Source organism: Schistocerca gregaria, chromosome 2 (genome assembly GCF_023897955.1).
Source record: "Schistocerca gregaria isolate iqSchGreg1 chromosome 2, iqSchGreg1.2, whole genome shotgun sequence".
In the NCBI taxonomy this organism is placed as follows: domain Eukaryota; kingdom Metazoa; phylum Arthropoda; class Insecta; order Orthoptera; family Acrididae; genus Schistocerca; species Schistocerca gregaria.
The window spans coordinates 535,892,717-535,912,815 of NC_064921.1; positions in this window are offsets into that span (position 1 = coordinate 535,892,717).

Consider the following 20,099-nt stretch of genomic DNA (forward strand, 5'->3'; position numbering starts at 1 on the left):
GCCATACCGCAAATGCAACTGCTAATTTTTAAGACTATTAAATGAGTAGCAAATTCAGCTCAATAATAACTGCGAATAATTGTGTCAGAAAAACTATCAACCGTCACTAAAATTCACTGTACAAATTACGATCGCGCTGTGCCGTGTTGTGTGTTTACCTTTGTGCCGTCAACAAAGGCTATGCATCTTGTCAGACTTTTGCTGATGACGTAAATATCCGTAATGAAGCACTGACTGGAAAAAGTTGCACAAATATGTAGCTGGACCTTGATAAGATTTCAAAGTGGTACAGTTTGTCCCCCGCCGAATGTAGTGGCTAGCGTTGCTGTTTGGATAACGGTGTTCTGGGTTCGATTCCCGACCAGGCTGGCGATTCTCTCTGCTCGGGGACTGGGTGTTTGTGTTGTTTTCATCATTGTTCGTGAAAGTGGCCAGATTGCACTGTGTAAAGATTGTACAGGCGCTGATGACCGCGCAGTTGAGCGCCTCTCAAAATAAACATCATCACCATCACGCTGAACTCGATTTCCCCAACGGTGGTAAAGTGTGCGGAAAGTATCCTGGAAGAGACACTAACGTAGACACAGTCGATTTTGAAATTGTTAATACCTAATTGTTTGTATATATAAAAACGTCATTTTCTGTTCACAAAGTGCCACAGAGTAGAAAATAAGAGATGTTAATATTAGATCTCCAATAGAAGACTTGTGACTACTTATTTTATTTGCAAGTATGTTTATACCTCACGTACTATAAATTTTACGGAAGTCCACGAAAGAATAATACGGTCGCTTCTAAGATAGTGCTTTACCGATTCTGAACACTTGTTTTTGAAGTTTACCATAGGTACGAGTGTATTTACTACACAGAACTATTTCTGCTCCAGTATAAGAAGCTGGCGGACAGCCACATATTTTGCCCACAAAATGATGTTCAATGCCGTTCCGATTTCATTAATGTAGAGACAGCAGTGAAATCTTGGTTGTATAATGGAGTTGTTTCAAATATCTACTCAAATTACAAGATATTACTCTTTGCAATAAATATTACTGTTTGCAATAAACAATACCATAAAAATATGTGGAGGATGATGTAGAACGTGATTTAAACTTGAATAAATTGTGGAATTTCCCTTCGAATTCTTTTTATACAAGAAAATTATTATTTTTTTAAACTGCTGTTTTTGCATTCGACATGTTGTAAAAAGTATGGAGATGTAGAACTGCACTAAATTTGTATATTTCTATCGCCAGTGACAGTGTAAAATATAATAGTTTACCGTGATTTTTTTATAAAATTATTATACATTGTTTGTTTTTTCCTTTTAGCCGTAAGTAATATATTAAAATAATAAGGTAGTTTTGTTACAGTTGTGTGTGATACAAGAAAATGATTGGCAGAATGAGATATTCACTCTGCAGCGGAGTGTGCGCTGATATGAAACTTCCTGGCAGATTAAAACTGTGTGCCCGACCGAGACTCGAACTCGGGACCTTCGCCTTTCGCGGGCAAGTGCTCTACCATCTGAGCTACCGAAACACGACTCACGGCCGGTACTCACAGCTTTACTTCTGCCAGTACCTCGTCTCCTATCTTCCAAACTTTACACAAGCTCTTCTGCGAACCTTGCAGAACTAGCACTCCTGAAAGAAAGGATATTGCGGAGACATGGCTTAGCCACAGCCTAGGGGATGTTTCCAGAATGAGATATTCACTCTGCAGCGGAGTGTGCGCTGATATGAAACTTGCTGGCAGATTAAAACTGTGTGCCCGACCGAGACTCGAACTCGGGACCTTTACCTTTCGAGGGCAAGTGCTCTACTTTCAGGAGTGCTAGTTCTGCAAGGTTCGCAGAAGAGCTTCTGTAAAGTTTGGAAGGTAGGAGACGAGGTACTGGCAGAAGTAAAGCTGTGAGTACCGGGCGTGAGACGTCCTTCGGTAGCTGAGGTGGTAGAGCACTTGCCCACGAAAGGCAAAGGTCCCGAGTTCGAGTCTCGGACGGGCACACAGTTTTAATCTGCCAGCAAGTTTCATATCAGCGCACATTCCACTGCAGAGTGAATATCTCATTCTGGAAACATCCCCCAGGCTGTGGCTAAGCCATGTCTCCGCAATATCCTTTCTTTCAGGAGTGCTAGTTCTGCAAGGTTCGCAGAAGAGCTTCTGTAAAGTTTGGAAGGTAGGAGACGAGGTACTGGCAAAAGTAAAGCTGTGAGTACGGGGCGTGAGTCGTGCTTCGGTAGCTCAGATGGTAGAGCACTTGGCCGCGAAAGGCAAAGGTCCCGAGTTCGAGTCTCGGTCGGGCACACAGTTTTAATCTGCCAGGAAGTTTCATTTCAGCGCACACTCCGCTGCAGAGTGAATATCTCATTCTGGAAACATCCCCCAGGCTGTGGCTAAGCCATGTCTCCGCAATATCCTTTCTTTCAGGAGTGCTAGTTCTGCAAGGTTCGCAGAAGAGCTTCTGTAAAGTTTGGAAGGTAGGAGACGAGGTACTGGCAGAAGTAATGCTGTGAGTACCGGCCGTGAGTCGTGCTTCGGTAGCTCAGAGGTATGCTTGCGTACACCGTCAGCTTTGACTTTCACGGAAAAAATTTTACTTGAATTTTAAGGATATGTGTAATTATACTAGCAGTGATCAGTGATTCTCAGTGATCAACGGTGGTCAAGTGATCATCGATGGTCAGTGATCACCAGTGGTCAGTGAACAGTGACAATCAGTGATCAGTAATGTTTAACAAACAATTGGCATTATGCTACAGGCGTCTAGAGTTACCGCTCAGCATTTAGCGTTTACCGTTGAGTACTGGTGGCCATCCAAGGGGAATGTCGTCCACCTAGGGAGAACGGTAGCCACCTAGTAGGGGAAAGGTGGCCATCCAAAGGGGAATGGTGGTCACCCAAAGTGGGGATGGTGGCACGCTGTAAAATGAGACGCTCTGATTAGATGTTGAATATAGAGAGGAGGAGGGTGTGGGATATGAAACACACAATTGCTCTATGACCATCATCTTGTGTTTTTTATACTGTGTTGGAAAGGGGAGGGGGATTATAAAACACATAATATTGGTCTGTAAGTAAGTAACTTGACTCTGTTTTCGCACTACGCTGTGACTGGATGGAGGTAGAGACGAGGAGGAATGCAGGGGTTATAAAGCATGTAACTTGTCTACTTCCGCCACCTTGGATCTATAATACCGTGCTGGAAAGAGAAAGGGGTTATGAAGCATACAACTGGTCAAAGTTGAAACTCTTAGTCTTTCAAGGAAATAATGAATATCTTTGACCTTCGAGTGGAGGGGAAGTTATTTTTTGCTTCATATGTGATACCATTTTTCCATATTGTTTAAATATTACACTCTAATTTGTTGGAAAAGGGGTTATAAAGGAGACAATCCGTCTATTGCCACCATCTTGGATTTTTAATATTATACTATGAATGTCGGTGATGTATGGGGAAAGATAGAGGAGTTTTTAAATTTAGTATGAACACAGTTGGACTATTTCGGCCATAATGGATTTGTAATACTGCACTATGATTGGCTGTAGATAAGGGGTACTCCACTATATGATTGTTTGGAGATAGGAGAAGAGGGTTTCAATTTTTCCACTAATATAGTTTAACTATTTTTTCTAACTTATAATTTTTTAAATACTGCTAGTGGCTGGAGATAAGGAGGGGGGAGGTGAAGAGGCAGGGGAGTGTCACTCCCCACTGACAAGGACGATGACATCATCGATAACTGTGATGATGTCACTGATGTAGATAATGGTATAACTGGGTCAATGACCCCGATCACATGACGTCAAAAATGTAAAGAAAGTAGATCAGTATTGGTATAGACATACTACTGTCAAACGAAACATTCGGTTCCCCAATTGCGTGATTTTTTGCATTCTTATTTGTTTTACTCTGGATAAATTCGGGTGTGTTATATTTAGATTATGTGGTTGTTCTGTGTGTGTGTGTGTGCGGGGGGGGGGGGGGTATGGATGCTGTCTTCGATAATCTTCATAAGTCAACCGAATTATTCGATTCCAATTTTGTGTTTTCGATATTTTTTTCTTTCGGTTTACTCTAAGGGAATTCATGTGCGTAGTTTTTCGATATTTTTGATTGCTTTGGAATAATCTTAGCTATATTAACCCTTTCTTTAGTTTGTCCCCACTCAAAACCCCCTTATTTTCGTGGTTGACCCGCTATATTCATTTTATTAGGTATTTCGCGTATTTTTAGTGTTCTGTACCTCATTAGGTAGAAATAGCAACCTTACAGGATCAACTTGTTGTCCATCTCTGCGTCTGTCTGTGTGGACGACTGGTAAAAACATTTTTCTCAAGATCTGGTAGATGTATGAAATTCAAATGTAGTCGCAAAGTAAGTTCTACGATCCCTTGGTGATGCAAAAATTTTAAGCTGCTAAGTCAATGCCGTTAAAAGGACACGGCCATATATGTCATGTATTTTGTTACACGCAAACTCACTCATCAAAATCTATAGCTTACTTCCAGCTGACCTAGAATAATGAAATCTGGCAGGAAGAAAGTTTGAAAAGTACAAGTAAAGGGAAAAATCCGGAAATTGTTAATCTGTAATTATATCACTCGAAAAAATATTTATTTTGTCATGGAGAAGAAATAAAAACTTCGAGGTTCGCCGATGACATTGTAATTCTGTCAGAGACATCAAAGGACTTGGAAGAGCAGCTGAACGGAATGGACAGTGGTGAAAGGAGGATATAAGGTGGACATCAACAAAAGCAAAACTAGGATAATGGAATGTAGTCGAATTAAGTCGGGTGATGCTGAGGGAATTAGATTAGGAAATGAGACACTTAAAGTAGTAAAGGAGTTTTGCTATTTGGGGAGCAAAATAACTGGTGTTGGTCGAAGTAGAGAGGATATAAAATGTAGACTGGCAATGGCAAGGAAAGTGTTTCTGAAGAAGAGAAATTTGCTAACATCGAGTATAGATTTAAGTGTCAGGAAGTCATTTCTGAAAGTATTTGTATGGAGTGTAGCCATGTATGGAAGTGAATCATGGACGATAAATAGTCTGGACAAGAAGAGAGTAGAAGCTTTCGAAATGTGGTGCTACAGAAGAATGCTGAAGATTAGATGGGTAGATCACATAACTAATGAGGAATTGTTGAATAGCATTGGGGAGAAGAGAAGTTTGTGGAACAACTTGACTAGAATCAGGGATCGGTTGGTAGGACATGTTCTGAGGCATCAAGGAATCACAAATTTAGTATTGGAGGGCAGCGTGGAGGGTAAAAATCCTATAGGGAGACCAAGAGATGAATACACTAAGCAGATTCAGAAGGATGTAGGTTGCAGCAGGTACTGGGAGATGAAGAAGCTTGCACAGGATAGAGTAGCATGGAGAGCTGCATCAAACCAGTCTCAGGACTGAAGACCACAACAACAACACATGTTTTATGTAAATGTGATATATTAATTTTAGTTTTGATACGTAAATGTGATATATTAATTTTACTTTCGATATGTATGTATCATCTTAATTGGTGAAAGTACCGCACTTTTTTGACTTGGTTGCATGTTTTATATTATTTCAGAATTCAAGGAAGTAAAGTCTTAGAATAATCGCGAGGGCCAGAGCAGTTATGCCAACCACGAGCACTGGCGACAGTAAAAGTTGTTTTGCAGCTTTGCGGTTACACGATTATGAAATAGATTCCCCCAGTCGGACACTGTTTGTTACTTCATACACTGAACATCGAGTATAGATTTAAGTGTCAGGAAGTCATTTCTGAAAGTATTTGTATGGAGTGTAGCCATGTATGGAAGTGAAACATGGACTATAAATAGTTTGGACAAGAAGAGAATAGAAGCTTTCGAAATGTGATGCTACAGAAGAATGCTGAAGATTAAATCCGTAGATCACATAACTAAGGAGGAGGTATTGAATAGAACTGGGGAGAAGGGAATTTATGGCACAACTTGAGTAGGAGGAGGGATCGGTTGGTAGGACATGTTCTGAGATATCAAGGGATCACCAATTTAGTACTGGAGGGCAGCGTGGAGGGTAAAAATCGTAGAGGGAGACCAAGAGATGAATACACTAAGCAGATTCAGAAGGATGTAGGTTGCAGTGGGTACTGGGAGATGAAGAAGCTTGCACAGGATAGAGTAGCATGGAGAGCTGCATCAAACCAGTCTCTGGACTGAAGACAAGAACAACAACAACAACAACAATGTAAAGGAATTGTAATTATTCCCAGTTAGCATGCACTCTGTATTTCCTTTCTCAGTGTTTTTTAATCACCAGAAGTATCACTTAACGAAATAAGATACGGAAAACTTGGAGTGTACTAATCACTGCCAAAAAAACTTCTTTGTATATGGGTGATTAAATAAATCAGTTTTCTGCCGTCCGTATTTTGCCTCCTTATTTATAAAGCATCGCAACTGGCCTGTAACTTATGTTTCTGTTAGATATATGAGATATGATGTAATATAATTTTAACAGTTTTTTTCTCCGAAATACTTTTGTGTCAACTTACTTTTCGTGAATGACAGAAACAATGTCTGAACCACATATTACGCGAATTTTAAGAACTGGGAAAAGTGGAATAGTTATTGCACAGAGGTTGTTCAGATACACATTTTGGCTGTAGAAATTAAGGTCAACCAAACTCTGAGAAATAGAGAGACGCACGTTATCAGAGGGAGCATGGTCCACTCAGAGCCGCTAAGATCTGAAGTCTCACAACGCGAACGCAATGGCAACCTCGACGCCGATTAGACCCCAAATTACAATTCTGCTCTCTAACGTATCAGATCCATCAGCTTATTAACCCATAGTTGTAAAATAAATCAAATTATTTACAAAAGAATAGAATGACTGGTAAGAGCCAACTTCCAGGAAGATAATGTTTCGGAGAAAAGTGTGAACACGCGAAGCAATACTGAACCTGCTACTTACCTTAAACGACACACTGAAGACAGGAAAAAAGCGTTTATAGCATTTGTAGATTTAGGAAAAACTTTTCACAATATTGTCTGGAATTCACTTTTCGGAATTCTGAAAGCATCAGGGATTAATACAGGTATAGATAGGTTTTTCCTACAACTTGAATGGAAACAAACCTGGGGCAATTATAGCCGATGAAGGCGAAAGGGAGATAGTAGCTGAGAAGTGAGTGAGACAGGATTGTAGCCTATCCCCGATGTTATTCAGTCTGTGCACTGAGCAAGGTGTGAAGTAAAACAAGGAGAAATTTGGGAAGGGAATTACTGTCAAGGAAATGAAGTACAAAGTTTGGTGTTTGGCATTTTCAATGTAATTCTATCGGATACGGTGAAAGAGTTTGCAGCCATTGTTGAACAGAATGGATAGTGTCTCGAAAAGAGGTTGTGAAAAGAATATTAACAACAGTAAGATGAAGAGTAATGGAATGCATTCCAGTTAAATCAGTCGATGCTGAAGCAATTATTTTAAGAAATGAGACACTAAAAGTAGTGATGATTTTGCGAGTATCCCCCTGGGCTAACGATGCAAAGTTCGTATTGTTCCCTGCCACTCTGGATCTAGTGTTGGTTTCAGAACTTGTGCACATGAGGAAACACTGCCAAATCTCCAATTGACATACGATGAATAATTAAAGAAATGGCCGCAACAACTATGTTATGGTGATGGGTTTGCTAGCACGATTAAGTTGGTCACGTCTACAGCAGTGATCCAGCAGTATTAATTTATTTATAAAAACGCAAGGAAAGCAGGGTCGTAACAAGCAACAAACACGCTTGAAAGGAAAATAAATATATTAAACTCTCTAACGGAAGAAATGACACAGCATTAATAAAACAAATAACATGTGACCTACATTCACCTGAAATCTGTGGAGGAAAGGCCATGGTGGTTACGGTTAAGGAAACAATGGAATTATCTTTCTCATGATTCAACGACTTGAACTCTTAAAATGAGTAGTTATTCGAGTCACAAAATACAAGAAGAAAAGTCCAAAAGGTCATTAACTACACTCCTAAGCTCCGTGGCCCACACAAACACATATTGCTGCTAATATAATTCCCATGTTGCCTATCCTGAAATCTAACCATCCTACTACCCTTCGTTGTTGACTCAAAACTTTGTACTGCACACTGTTCTCGCCACAGCTGGCTCGATAACTGCAGGCGCAGACGGCGCGATGCGGCTGCAAGTCGCACCCTGTCTTTGTTTGTTAGTAGAGTATGGCCCCAGAGGCCATCGCCGCTGATGGTCGAAGTCCGCTGCACCACCCCGTGCAGTAAGGAAGACTTGTGTCTCGAATCAAGGCAAGCTACTGCTCACCGAAACTCCAAATACGAGCAACGGCCCTCTACAAACCAGACTATAATCTCAGGCTTCTCGCTGCACAATCAGATTGAGTCACTTTGCGTGTCTCGCCACCTGAGGTCGGAGCACTGTGCTCTTTCTGGTCTGGAGGCAGACGTGAGAGGACGCTCCCAATCAAAAGAATTTATTATAATATTTGACATCCATCAGCGTAGTCAGCACGAAAGATGTTATCTATCGTGGTGAAACACTCTGCCGCTGCTTTCCTGATGATCTTCTTCTTCTTCTTCTTCTTCTTCTTTTTGTTGAGGGAAGGAGCTGCCGAATGATGCTAGTCAACTACTCTATCGTTATCATTCAGCGGTTCCTGCTCCATGCACACAGCCATCATCCATCAATTTTATCGCAGGCCTGAGGACGATCATGTGAGGATCGAAAATGGTTAATAAACATAAACGTGCCTTGCGGTCTAGACTGTTTTAGAATCAATTTTAAATCATGTTTTTTGGCGAACAAAGTCTTCTGGCATCTCTTCGGCCTGCTGAACGCCCCTGGAGGCGCTGTTTTATTACCCAAACGGTCTCCTTGCACCGCTCTCTCTCCATCTCTAAAGAAAATGAGTCCTCTTGCAAGACTGCAGACCAAGGACAGAGCGATACTACCTGCCGTTTTCAGACACAGGTGGCCCAGCCCGACGACGCCTGTCTCCTCGTCCCATGCTCGCAGTGTGACAGGTTCAACAATCATGAAGCTCATCGGAAGTTCCTCTCGTTGCACTAGCGCAGAACAACAAACTTTTGGCGGACGCTATCTTGCTTTCTACTGTTCAAATGTGTGTGAAATCTTACGAGACTTAACTGCTAAGGTCATCAATCCCTTAGCTTACACACTATTTAACCTAAATTATCTTAAGGACCAACAAACACACCCATGCCCGAGGAAGGACTCGAACTTCCGCCGGGACCAGCTGCATAGTCCATAACTGCGCTTCCTACTGTACCACATGCACTAATGTTATACTAAATGCAAGAAGGAAGTAAGAAGACGAAATCATCTCAAGAATCTACTACATATGAATGTAGTTATCACTCATTATCTGTTTCTAAAGAAATCTGATATCGAATAAGAACAAACTCAGGTAAAGTCAACTTCAGTCTAGTGAAATATTGAATTTAAAATGAGAGGAGGGGCCCAAACAAGGCTGACGCCATTCAAATTGTAATATTTGCTAGAAAAGTAGCTGGCGATGGCTGGAGCGGTGAGGATACAAAATGTAGATTGGCAATAGCAAGGAAAAGTTTCTAAATAAGAGAAATTTGAGGACATGCGATATAAATTTAAGATTATAGAATTTTTTCCGAAGGTATTTGTGTGAAATGTAATCTTGAACGAAATTGAATTTTGAACTGTGCCTTCACTAAAGCAAGTCCAGCGTTCAGCTTTCAAGGTAGCAGGGAGCGAACCTCCTACCATAGAATATTTGTTACTGTACAAGCTGGTTTTTTCGCTTTGCGTAATATACGAACATAGGGCATAGCCTTTAAAACAGTTAATATAACAAGACATGAAACACGTGGTTAACGTTTATTATAAATATCCAGTGTGATTTTTCCACCCTGTACAAACTCTAGGGGTTAATCGATGAGAGGATACGGAACAAAAAAGGTCTAATGAACTTATGTCCGGAAAAGCATGGTTTCTATGCTAGAGATAACTTATTCAGACTTAGTTTGTTACAGAGACTGCGGTATAATACGCGCTGTTCCATGCGGCCACATTTGCAGTACGCATGATTTCCTCCTAGAGGTTGGTACTCTTCCTTATATGTCATGCCCTAGTACCCTCTCCTGCCATAGTAACTGGTCACGTTGTGTCCCATTCACTTCTCTTGCTAACTTACGCTGTAATGGATGTGATACAGCGTTATACACAATGGTTCTGTATTCGAATCGAGAGCTTGACGACATGTGTTTTCTTACGAAAAGGCAAATGGTAACGCGCAGCAAGGTTGTATCAGGAGACCTATCTCCGCCAACAACCACAGCATTCAATATTTGCCGAGCGGTCTAGGCGCTGCAGTCACCGACTGTGCGGCTGGTCCCGGCGGAGATTCGAGTCGTCCCTCGGGCATGGGTGTGTGTGTTTGTCCTTGGGATAATTTAGGTTAAGTAGTGTGTAAGCTTAGGGACTGATGACCTTAGCAGTTAAGTCCCATAAGATTTCACACACACATTCAATATTTGAGGAGTGTTTCGCCGTTTATCTGATTTCAGGAAACAGGAAATCATGAAGGACATACACGAAATGTTGAGACACCAGACTTGGAGGAAAATGTGATTAACGTTGTAGAAGGCGACCTCCGTGTGAGTACCAGGCAGTTGCCCCGCCAATATAGGGTAAGCCACACGACGGCGTGGAACATGCTCCATAACAATTGTTTCTACACTTCTCACTTACAGCGTGTACAGGGCTTACTAGCAACAGATGAGGCCCCCTTTACGCGAATCTTGGTTCAAATGGCTCTAAGCACTATGGGACTTAACATCTGAGATCATCAGTCCCCTAGGCTTAGAACTACTTAAACCTAACTAACCTAAGGACATCACAAACATCCATGCCCGAGACTGGATCCGAACCTGCGACCGTAGCAGCAGCGCGGTTCCGGAATGAAGCGCCTAGAACCGCTCGGCTACAACGGCCGGCGAAGTGGTATCTTCAATTTTCATAACAGTCATCTGTGGGACAGTATGCAGAACCCCAATGATATGGTGACAGCGAATCATCAGCATCGGTGCAGTCGGAGTGTGTGGGCCAGGATAATTGGCGACCGTAGTTTGGGACCAGTCTTCCTTCCACGACGCCTAACAGGCCGGAACTATCGGCGTTTCTTGCGAGTGACTCTACCTCCCCTGCTGGAAGAAGCGCCATTGATAATTCGAAGGGTTATGTGGCTGCTACATGATGTTGCTCCAGCCCACTTCACCACTAATGTCCAGGCGCATCTCCATCACGTCTTCTGTAGTCGATGGATCGGACTTTGGGGGGGGGGGGGGGGGTCTAATTGCATGGCCTGCACGTACACAGGATCTCAAAACGTGCGATTCCAGATTATAGGGCCATCTCATAAGTGTCGTGTATGCAGAGCCCATTCGAGATGTGGAGACACTGGAGCAGCGTATTGATGCTGCCTTTGACATTGCTCGGATACAGCTTGGCCAATGTGAACGTGTGAGATAGAACTTGAAGAGTCCATGGGAAAAACCTGGTAAGTCCAAAATTCGAAAATTTCTATTTTCTCATAATCTAATAGACCAGCCAGTGTTGTTTTAGCTGGTTTTACAGAACTGGTCAAAAGCCTGATGAGTCGTGAGATATTCTGATATCTTGTAAGTTTGTGCAGGCTAAAAACATTATAAGTCCACGCAAAACAGGGGAATATCCTAAGTCCAGAGAATACAACGATAACATTTTATTATGATTCCCAGCTTGCGCAGGTCTGTTTTCACTAATGTTATCGTTGTTTTATCATTGTTGCCACAGTCATTGTTGTGTATAAGTTGATCACTGTTGTTAGCTTCGTGGAGTTTGTGAAGGAAGTTAGATCAAGCATTGTATTCTATCAGTGTAAATTGAATAAAGTAGACAGTGACTGATCTACTTGCTAAGAAAACTATAAAATGTCATCAAAGAAGCTGACAAATAAAAGGAAGAAGTATGGTCGCTTTAGAGATGCCTCCAAACGTTTAAGATTGCAGTCAAATGAAACAGAAGAACCATGTAAGTGCAAAAACAATTGTTTTGTTATTGTCAGTGATGAAAATAAAAGGACTATTATTAATAATATGAACCACTTTCAAAATCATGAGAAAATAAACCTCTTTTTACGTGGTTCAATCACAGTGGTCCCAGAACAGCGCAGGCGTACTAGAAGAGAAGAGCAGGAAGCAAAGTTTCGTGAAGCATCATATAAATTCATTGTTTGTATTACCATTAATGGAAGTATCCAAGAAGTACATGTGTGAAAGCAAGCATTAATGTCGTTGCATGGAATAAAGAAGGGCAAGGTACATCATTTACTGAAGAAACTTAAATCTGGAGGCCAATCTCTGCGAGACGGCCGAGGGAAACACAGATCCCGCCCACAGGCTTTGAAAGATGAGAGACGTGCAATAATAAGAGGGCACATTAAATCATTTAAAGTTCGCAACAGCCACTACAGTTTGACGAAGTCAGAAAAAATTTACCTACCAGAGTCTTTGAATATTAAAAAAATGTTCCATATGTTCAAGGAGAAGTTTCAGGATCAGAACGTGTCGTATGAAACATACCGCACTATATTCAATTCAGATTTCAATGTATATCCACTATCCGATACTTATGGCTTCTGCGATAAGTATCTAGCCAAGGAGAAAAATTTGGAGAAGGGATTGACTTTAACATCATCTGTTGAAAATAAAGTAAGGCTTCATTCCGAACTTCGATCCAATGAAATAGCCCTTGAATTGCATCTCAGAAAACAAAGTGTTCTATGACAGGAAAAAAAGGCAAAGATGGAATGTCAAAAAGTTCATCAAAGGTTGCAATTACGATGGACTATAGCAAAAACTTTCCTTGTCCAAATATAAAGACAAATCAAGTTTATTATAAATGACAGCTTTCTGTATTTATATTCAATGTTCATGTTTTGGCAACAGGGGACAGCTACACAACTGGCCATTAAAACTGCTACACCACGAAGATGACGTGCTACATAAGAGAAATTTAGCAGACCGGAAGAAGATGCTGTGATATGCAAATGATTAGCTTTTAAGAGCATTCGCACAAGGTTGGCGCCGGTGGCGACACCTACAACGTGCTGACATGAGGAAAGTTTCCAACCGATTTCTCATATACAAACAGCAGTTGACCAGCGTTGCCTGGTCAAACGTTGTTTTGATGCGTCGTGTAAGGAGGAGAAATGCGTACCATCACGTTTCCGACTTTGATAAAGGTCGGATTGTAGGCTATCGCGATTGCGGTTTATCGTATTGCGACTTTACTGCTCGTGTTGGTCGAGACCCAATGACTGTTAGCAGAATCTGGAATCGGTGGGTTCAGGAGGGTAATACGGAACGCCGTGCTGGATCCCAACGCCTTCGTATCATTAACATACGAGATGGCAGGCATCTTATCCGCATGGCTGAAACGGATCGTGCAGCCACGTCTCGATCCCTGAGCCAACAGACGTTGCGTTTGCAAGACAACAACCATCCACACGAACAGTTCGACGACGTTTGCAGCAGCATGGACTATCAGCTCGGAGACCATGGCTGCGGTTACCCTTAACGCTGCATCACAGACAGGAGCGCTGCGATGGTGTACTCAACGATGAACCAGGGTGCACGAATGGCAAAACGCCATTTTTTCGGTTGAATCCAGGTTCTGTTTACAGCATTACGATGGTCGCATCCGTGTTTGGCGACATCGCGGTGAACGCACATTGGAAGCGTGTATGCGTCATCGTCGTACTGGCGTATCATCCGGCGTGATGGTATGGGGTGCCATTGGTTACACGTCTCGGTCACCTCTTGTTCGCATTGACGGCACTTTGAACAGTGGACGTTACGTTTCAGATGTGTTACGACCCGTGGCTCTACTCTTTATTCGATCCCTGCGAAACCCTACATTTCAGCAGGATAATGCACGACCACATGTTGCAGGTCCTGTATGGGCCTTTCTGGATACAGAAAATGTTCGACTGCTGCCCTGGCCAGCAGATTCTCCAGATCTCTCACCAACTGAAAACGTCTGGTCAATGGTGGCCCAGCAACTGCCTCGTCACATTACGCCAATCCCTACTCTTGATCGCATTGAAGCTGCATGGGCAGCTGTACCTGTACACGTCATCCAAGCTCTGTTTGACTCAATGTCCAGGCGTATCAAGGCCGTTATTACTGTCAGAGGTGGTTGTTCTGGGTACTGATTTCTCAGGATCTATGCTCCCAAATTGCGTGAAAATGTAATCATATGTCAGTTCTAGTATAATATATTTGTCCAGTGAATACCCGTTTATCATCTGTTTATCTTTTTGGTGTAGCAATTTTAATGGTAGCAATTTTAATGGCTAGTAAAGTATTTTCACATGTATCCAGAGAGCACAGGCCGAAAAGGAGCAGACGAAGTGTCTATCGTTCCTTCATCATTTTGTGCCCAATTTTCTAAATCCAGAAGTCAGATATCTTGAGATTTTCTGTGACTCCTGCGGAGGGCAAGACAAGAATGTCACTGTGTTCAGATTCCTTCACCATCTGATCCATACAGAAAAACGATTGGACTATGTAAAGATGATATTCCTCATAAGAGGTCATTCGTACCTCGAATGTGATGAAAGTATTGGTATGATAGACCAAAGTCAGGAATGTCAAATTCCAAAGGACTGGTGTCAGTTTTTTCTGAATTCACGCACACACCCTTCACCCTTTGTCATCATTGATGTTGAGGAGCAACCAGAGATAATGAAATGCTGGACAAAGCATCTGGATAATACAATCTACAAGAAGAAACTCCCTTTCCAGGCGAAGCCAATAATAGAATTGGAAGTCAGACGACACCATGCAGCACTGGTTCTGTATAGAGGAAGCTACAATGGAGCATATGAGCAAACTTCATTACTTATTCGTGGAAAGAAAGGGCAAGATTGGAGCCTGAAAGAATGTGAAGGAGAGTTCAGCCTACCCTCTGCTAAATATGAAGGTATAGTAATTCTTTCACAGCAATAAGATTTGAAAGTTTTTTATTCATTGAAATAAGTATTTTTTAGTATTAGGCATATAGCTATTTAAATTAAGGGATTCTGATTTTTTGCAGGTGATCTTAAAATGTCTGCTGAGAAATACAGAGATTTACAAGACTTGAAAAGATTTTGCCGTAGTGACGTGCAAGTGAATTTTGATCCTCTTTTCAGTAATCCAGCACCGAAATAGCACAAGACCTTTTATAGAAGATTTTTAAATGATTATATGAGATAATTTGTTGTAACGTGAATTTGAAATCTTTTAGTTACCTGCAATATGTTACAGACTTGTCATATTTATCCTCTGTAAGACCTTCCTTCGTAATAAAAATGCAGCATCTTATTGTAAATCCTATTCAAATGTAAGTAATTTCAGCAATACTCTCTCTCTGAAAGATATGTTAAGGTTTAAACAAAAATGAAAAATATAACTTGAAAAACTAAAATTTTATGAGTCTTGAAACATTAAATTTCGTCTGTTGAAAAAAATAAGAATTGTGACTTATCAGGTTTTTCCCTTGGACTCTTCACTTACTACGGCATGAGTCACAAGGAAATCATTTTCAACACATACTGTAACTGTGGCTGCATGTTACAGCGCGTATTAGATCGCAGTCTCTGTAACAATGAATGATTGAGTAAATGGTCTCTAGCATGGAAACCATGCATTTCCGGAGCTAAGTTCGTTAGACCTTTTTTTGCTCCGTATCCTCACCTCGAGCGTACCCTGGACTTTGTACACGTTGGAAAAAATCACCCTGTATAGTGCCTGAGCTGTAAAAAATGAGGTTCCAGTACATTGAGGAGTAGACAACATTCCATTGGAACTACTGACGGCCTTGGGAGAGCCAGTCCTGACAAAACTCCACCATCTGCTGAGCAAGATGTATGAGACAGGCGAAATAACCTCGGACTTCAAGAAGAATATAATAATTCCAATCCCAAAGAAAGCAGGTGTTGACAGATGGGAAAATTGCCGAACAATCAGTTTAATAAGCCACAGCTGCAAAATACTAACACGAATTCTTTACAGACGAATGGAAAACTAGTAGAAGCCGACCTCGGGGAAGATCAGTTTGGATTCCATAGAAATACTGGAACACATGAGGCAATACTGACCTTACGACTTATCTTAGAAGAAAGATTAAGGAAAAGCAAACCTACGTTTCTAGCATTTGTAGACTTAGAGAAAGCTTTTAACAATGTTGACTGGAATACTCTCTTTCAAATTCTCAAAGTGGCAGGGGTAAAATACAGGGAGCGAAAGGTTATTTACAATTTGTACAGAAACCAGATGGCAGTTATAAGAGTCGAGGGGCATGAAAAGGAAGCAGTGGTTGGGAAGGGAGTAAGACAGGATTGTAGCCTCTCCCCAATGTTATTCAATCTGTATATTGAGCAAGCAGTAAAGGAAACAAAAGAAAAATTCGGAGTAGGTATTAAAATCCATGGAGAAGAAATAAAAACTTTGAGGTTCGCCGATGACATTGTAATTCTGTCAGAGACGGCAAAGGACTTGGAAGAGCAGTTGAATGGAATGGACAGTGTCTTGAAAGGAGGATATAAGATGAACATCAACAAAAGCAAAACGAAGATAATGGAATGTAGTCAAATTAAGTCGGGTGATGCTGAGGGAATTAGATTAGGAAATGAGACTCTTAAAGTAGTAAAGAAGTTTTGCTATTTGGGGGGCAAAATAACTGATGATGGTCGAAGTAGAGAAGATATAAAATGTAGACTGGCAATGGCAAGGAAAGCGTTTATGAAGAAGAGAAATTTGATAACATCGAGTACAGATTTAAGTGTCAGGAAGTCATTTCTGAAAGTATTTGTACGGAGTGTAGCCATGAATGGAAGTGAAACATGGACGATAAATAGTTTGGACAAGAAGAGAATAGAAGCTTTCGAAATGTGGTGCTAGAGAAGAATGCTGAAGATTAAATCCGTAGATCACGTAACTAATGAGGGAGTATTGAATAGGATTGGGGAGAAGAGAAGTTTGTGGCACAATTTGACCAGAAGAAGGGATCGGTTGGTAGGACATGTTCTGAGGCATCAAGGGATCACCAATTTAGTATTGGAGGGCAGCGTGGAGGGTAAAAATCTTAGAGGAAGACCAAGAGATGAATACACTAAGCAGATTCAGAAGGATGTAGGTTGCAGTAGGTACTGGGAGATGAAGAAGCTTGCACAGGATAGAGTAAGATGGAGAGCTGCATCAAATTAGTCTCAGGACTGAAGACCATAACAACAACAACATACAGGGTGTTTCAGGAGGAAAGGTACGTGCTTTGAAGGGTGATATTGTTGGTGATTCTGAACGAAAAGTTCTAATAAACATATTCCCTGTTCTTAACCGTTTCCGGGTAAACCAATGAAAACAGCTAGGAACGAGAAAGGTGCAGGTAGCGGTAAATTAAGATGTTATTTTATGATTTGTTTAATTGAGTACGTTTCCTCACAGAAGACCGAGCGAGGTAGCGCAGTGGTTAGACACTGGACTCGCATTCGGGAGGACGACGGTTCAATCCCGCGTCCGGCCATCCTGATTTAGGTTTTCCGTGATTTCCCTAAATCGCTCCAGGCAAATGCCGGGATAGTTCCTCTGAAAGGGCACGGCCGACTTCCTTCCCCATCCTTCCCTAATCCGATGAGACCGATGACCTCGCTGTCTGGTCTCCTTCCCCAAAACAACCCAACCAACCCCCTCACAGAAGATGTTCAAATAGTCCACTGTCTTCTTCAATGCATGTTGCTGTTCTTGTACACAGGTGTTGTGTCGCCGACTGGAGCTCAGTTCTGCATTCCTTTATCTGGGCACAAGCATGTAAAATACGAGCGAGAAGTTCCCCTCTTTTGTCCACTCTGCGCTTGTAGACGTCGCTCTTCAGCCACCCCCACAAACAGTAATCCAATGGGGTAAGATCGGGTGACCTCGGTGGCCGAGCAATGACTCCACAGTGGCCGATCCAACGACCATGTGATGAGATACTGTGTCACTCGCCGTACGGAATGTGTAGGAGCTCCGTCATGCTGAAAGTACATACGAGCTCGTGTTGCCAAAGTGATATCCTCCACGTATTCTGGTAACCCATTTTGAAGAAACCGTGTCATACTAAGACGGTTATCTAAACAACTGGACCGATGAGTTTATCATCAGTAATACCGCACCAAACGTTGACTGAGAAACATCATTGAACATTCGTTTCCACAGTAACGTGCACATTTTCATTTGCCCGTACACGAGAGTTGCGCGTGTTGTTGATTCCGTTGCGGGTAAATGTTGACTTATCAGTGAATAGAATACGTGGAATTAATCGTTTATTGGGAATGATCCACTGACAGCATTATTTCCTGGCGCCAGCATCTCCTTCATACAGATGTTGTACACTCTGCAGATGAAAGGGTTATAGACCGTGCTTCGTGTACTGTGCGTATCACTCGTGTTTGTGGAATACCAAGTTTGCAATTCTTCTAGAGCTAGTAGCAGGGTTGCGTTTCACTACTTGAAGAATGTTCTCAACTTCATTAAGAGTTTGTTGCACGGGACGTCAAGAGACAACATTTATGCTGGGAAGCGTACCACGCTCACGCAATCCGTGAAACACCCTGCTAAACAGCCTTCTATCTGGTACTCTGCGATTCCGAAATGGTCGTTGGCATTCTCGCACAGTGTCTCTGGAATTCCCATTGGACAAACTGTAGGCTAACACCATGTTAGCATACTCTGAATGTATGAACATGCGTGGTATTTTCGCGACACAGAACTATATTCGTTGTTCACGTAAGAACACTGTAGTGCCGTGCACCACGACAAGAACTTGAGGTAAACAACTGCACTACACGCAAGTGAACTGCGTACTGACAGGGTTAGTAAGGATGGCGCTACACGTTTCCCGTTCCTAGTTGTTTTCCTTTGTTTACCCTGAAACGGTTAAAAAAAGGGCATATGTTTATTAGGAGTTTTTTGTTCAGAATCACCACTGGTATCACCCCTCAAAACACATGTCCTCTTGACCCAATCTGTATATATATCCTCTGAAACGCCAAAGAAACTGGTGTTGGTATGGGTATTCAAATACAGATATATCTATACAGGCAAAAGACGGAAGTGTGGTCGGCAATTCCTATATAAGACAACAAGTGTCTGGCGCAGTTGTTAGATCGGTTACTGCTGCTTCAACGGCAGGTTATCAAGATTTAAGTGAGTTTGAACGTGGTGTTATAAACAGCGCACGAGCGACGGGACGCAGCATCTCCGGGGTAGCGATGAAGTGCTTTCCCGTACGACCATTTCACGAGTGTACCGTGAATATCAGGAATCCGGTAAAACGTCAAAACTCCGACACCGCTGCGGCCGGAGAAAGATCCTGCAACAACAAGACCAACGACTACTAAAGAGAATCGTTCGACGTGGCAGAAGTGCAACCCTTCCGAAAATTGCTGCAGATTTCAATGCTAGGCTATCTACATGTGTCAGCGTGCAGTCCATTCAACGAAACATAATCGATATGGGCTTTCGGAGCCGAAAGCCCACTCATGTACCCTTGATGACTGCACGATACAAAGCTTTACGCTTTGCTTGGGCCCGTGAACACTGACATTGCACTGTTGGTGACTGGAAACATGTTGCCTGGTCGTACGGGTCTCGTTTCAAATTGTATCAAGCGGATGGACGTTCACGGGTATGGAGACAACCTAATGAATCCATGGACCCTGCATGCAAGCAGGGGACTGTTCAATCTGGTGGAAGCTTTGTAATGGTGTGGGACGTGTGCAGTTGGAGTGATATGGTACCCCTGATACGTCTAGATACAACTCTGACAGGTGACACGTACGTAAGCATACTGTCTGATCACCTGTGCATGCAGGACAATGCGACACCCCACACGTCCAAAATTGCTACAGAGTGGCTCCAGGAATATTCTCAATCTTCTGACTTCAAACACTTCCGCTGACCACCAAACTCCCCAGACATGAACATTACTGAGCATATCTGGGATGCCTTGCATCGTGCTGTTCAGA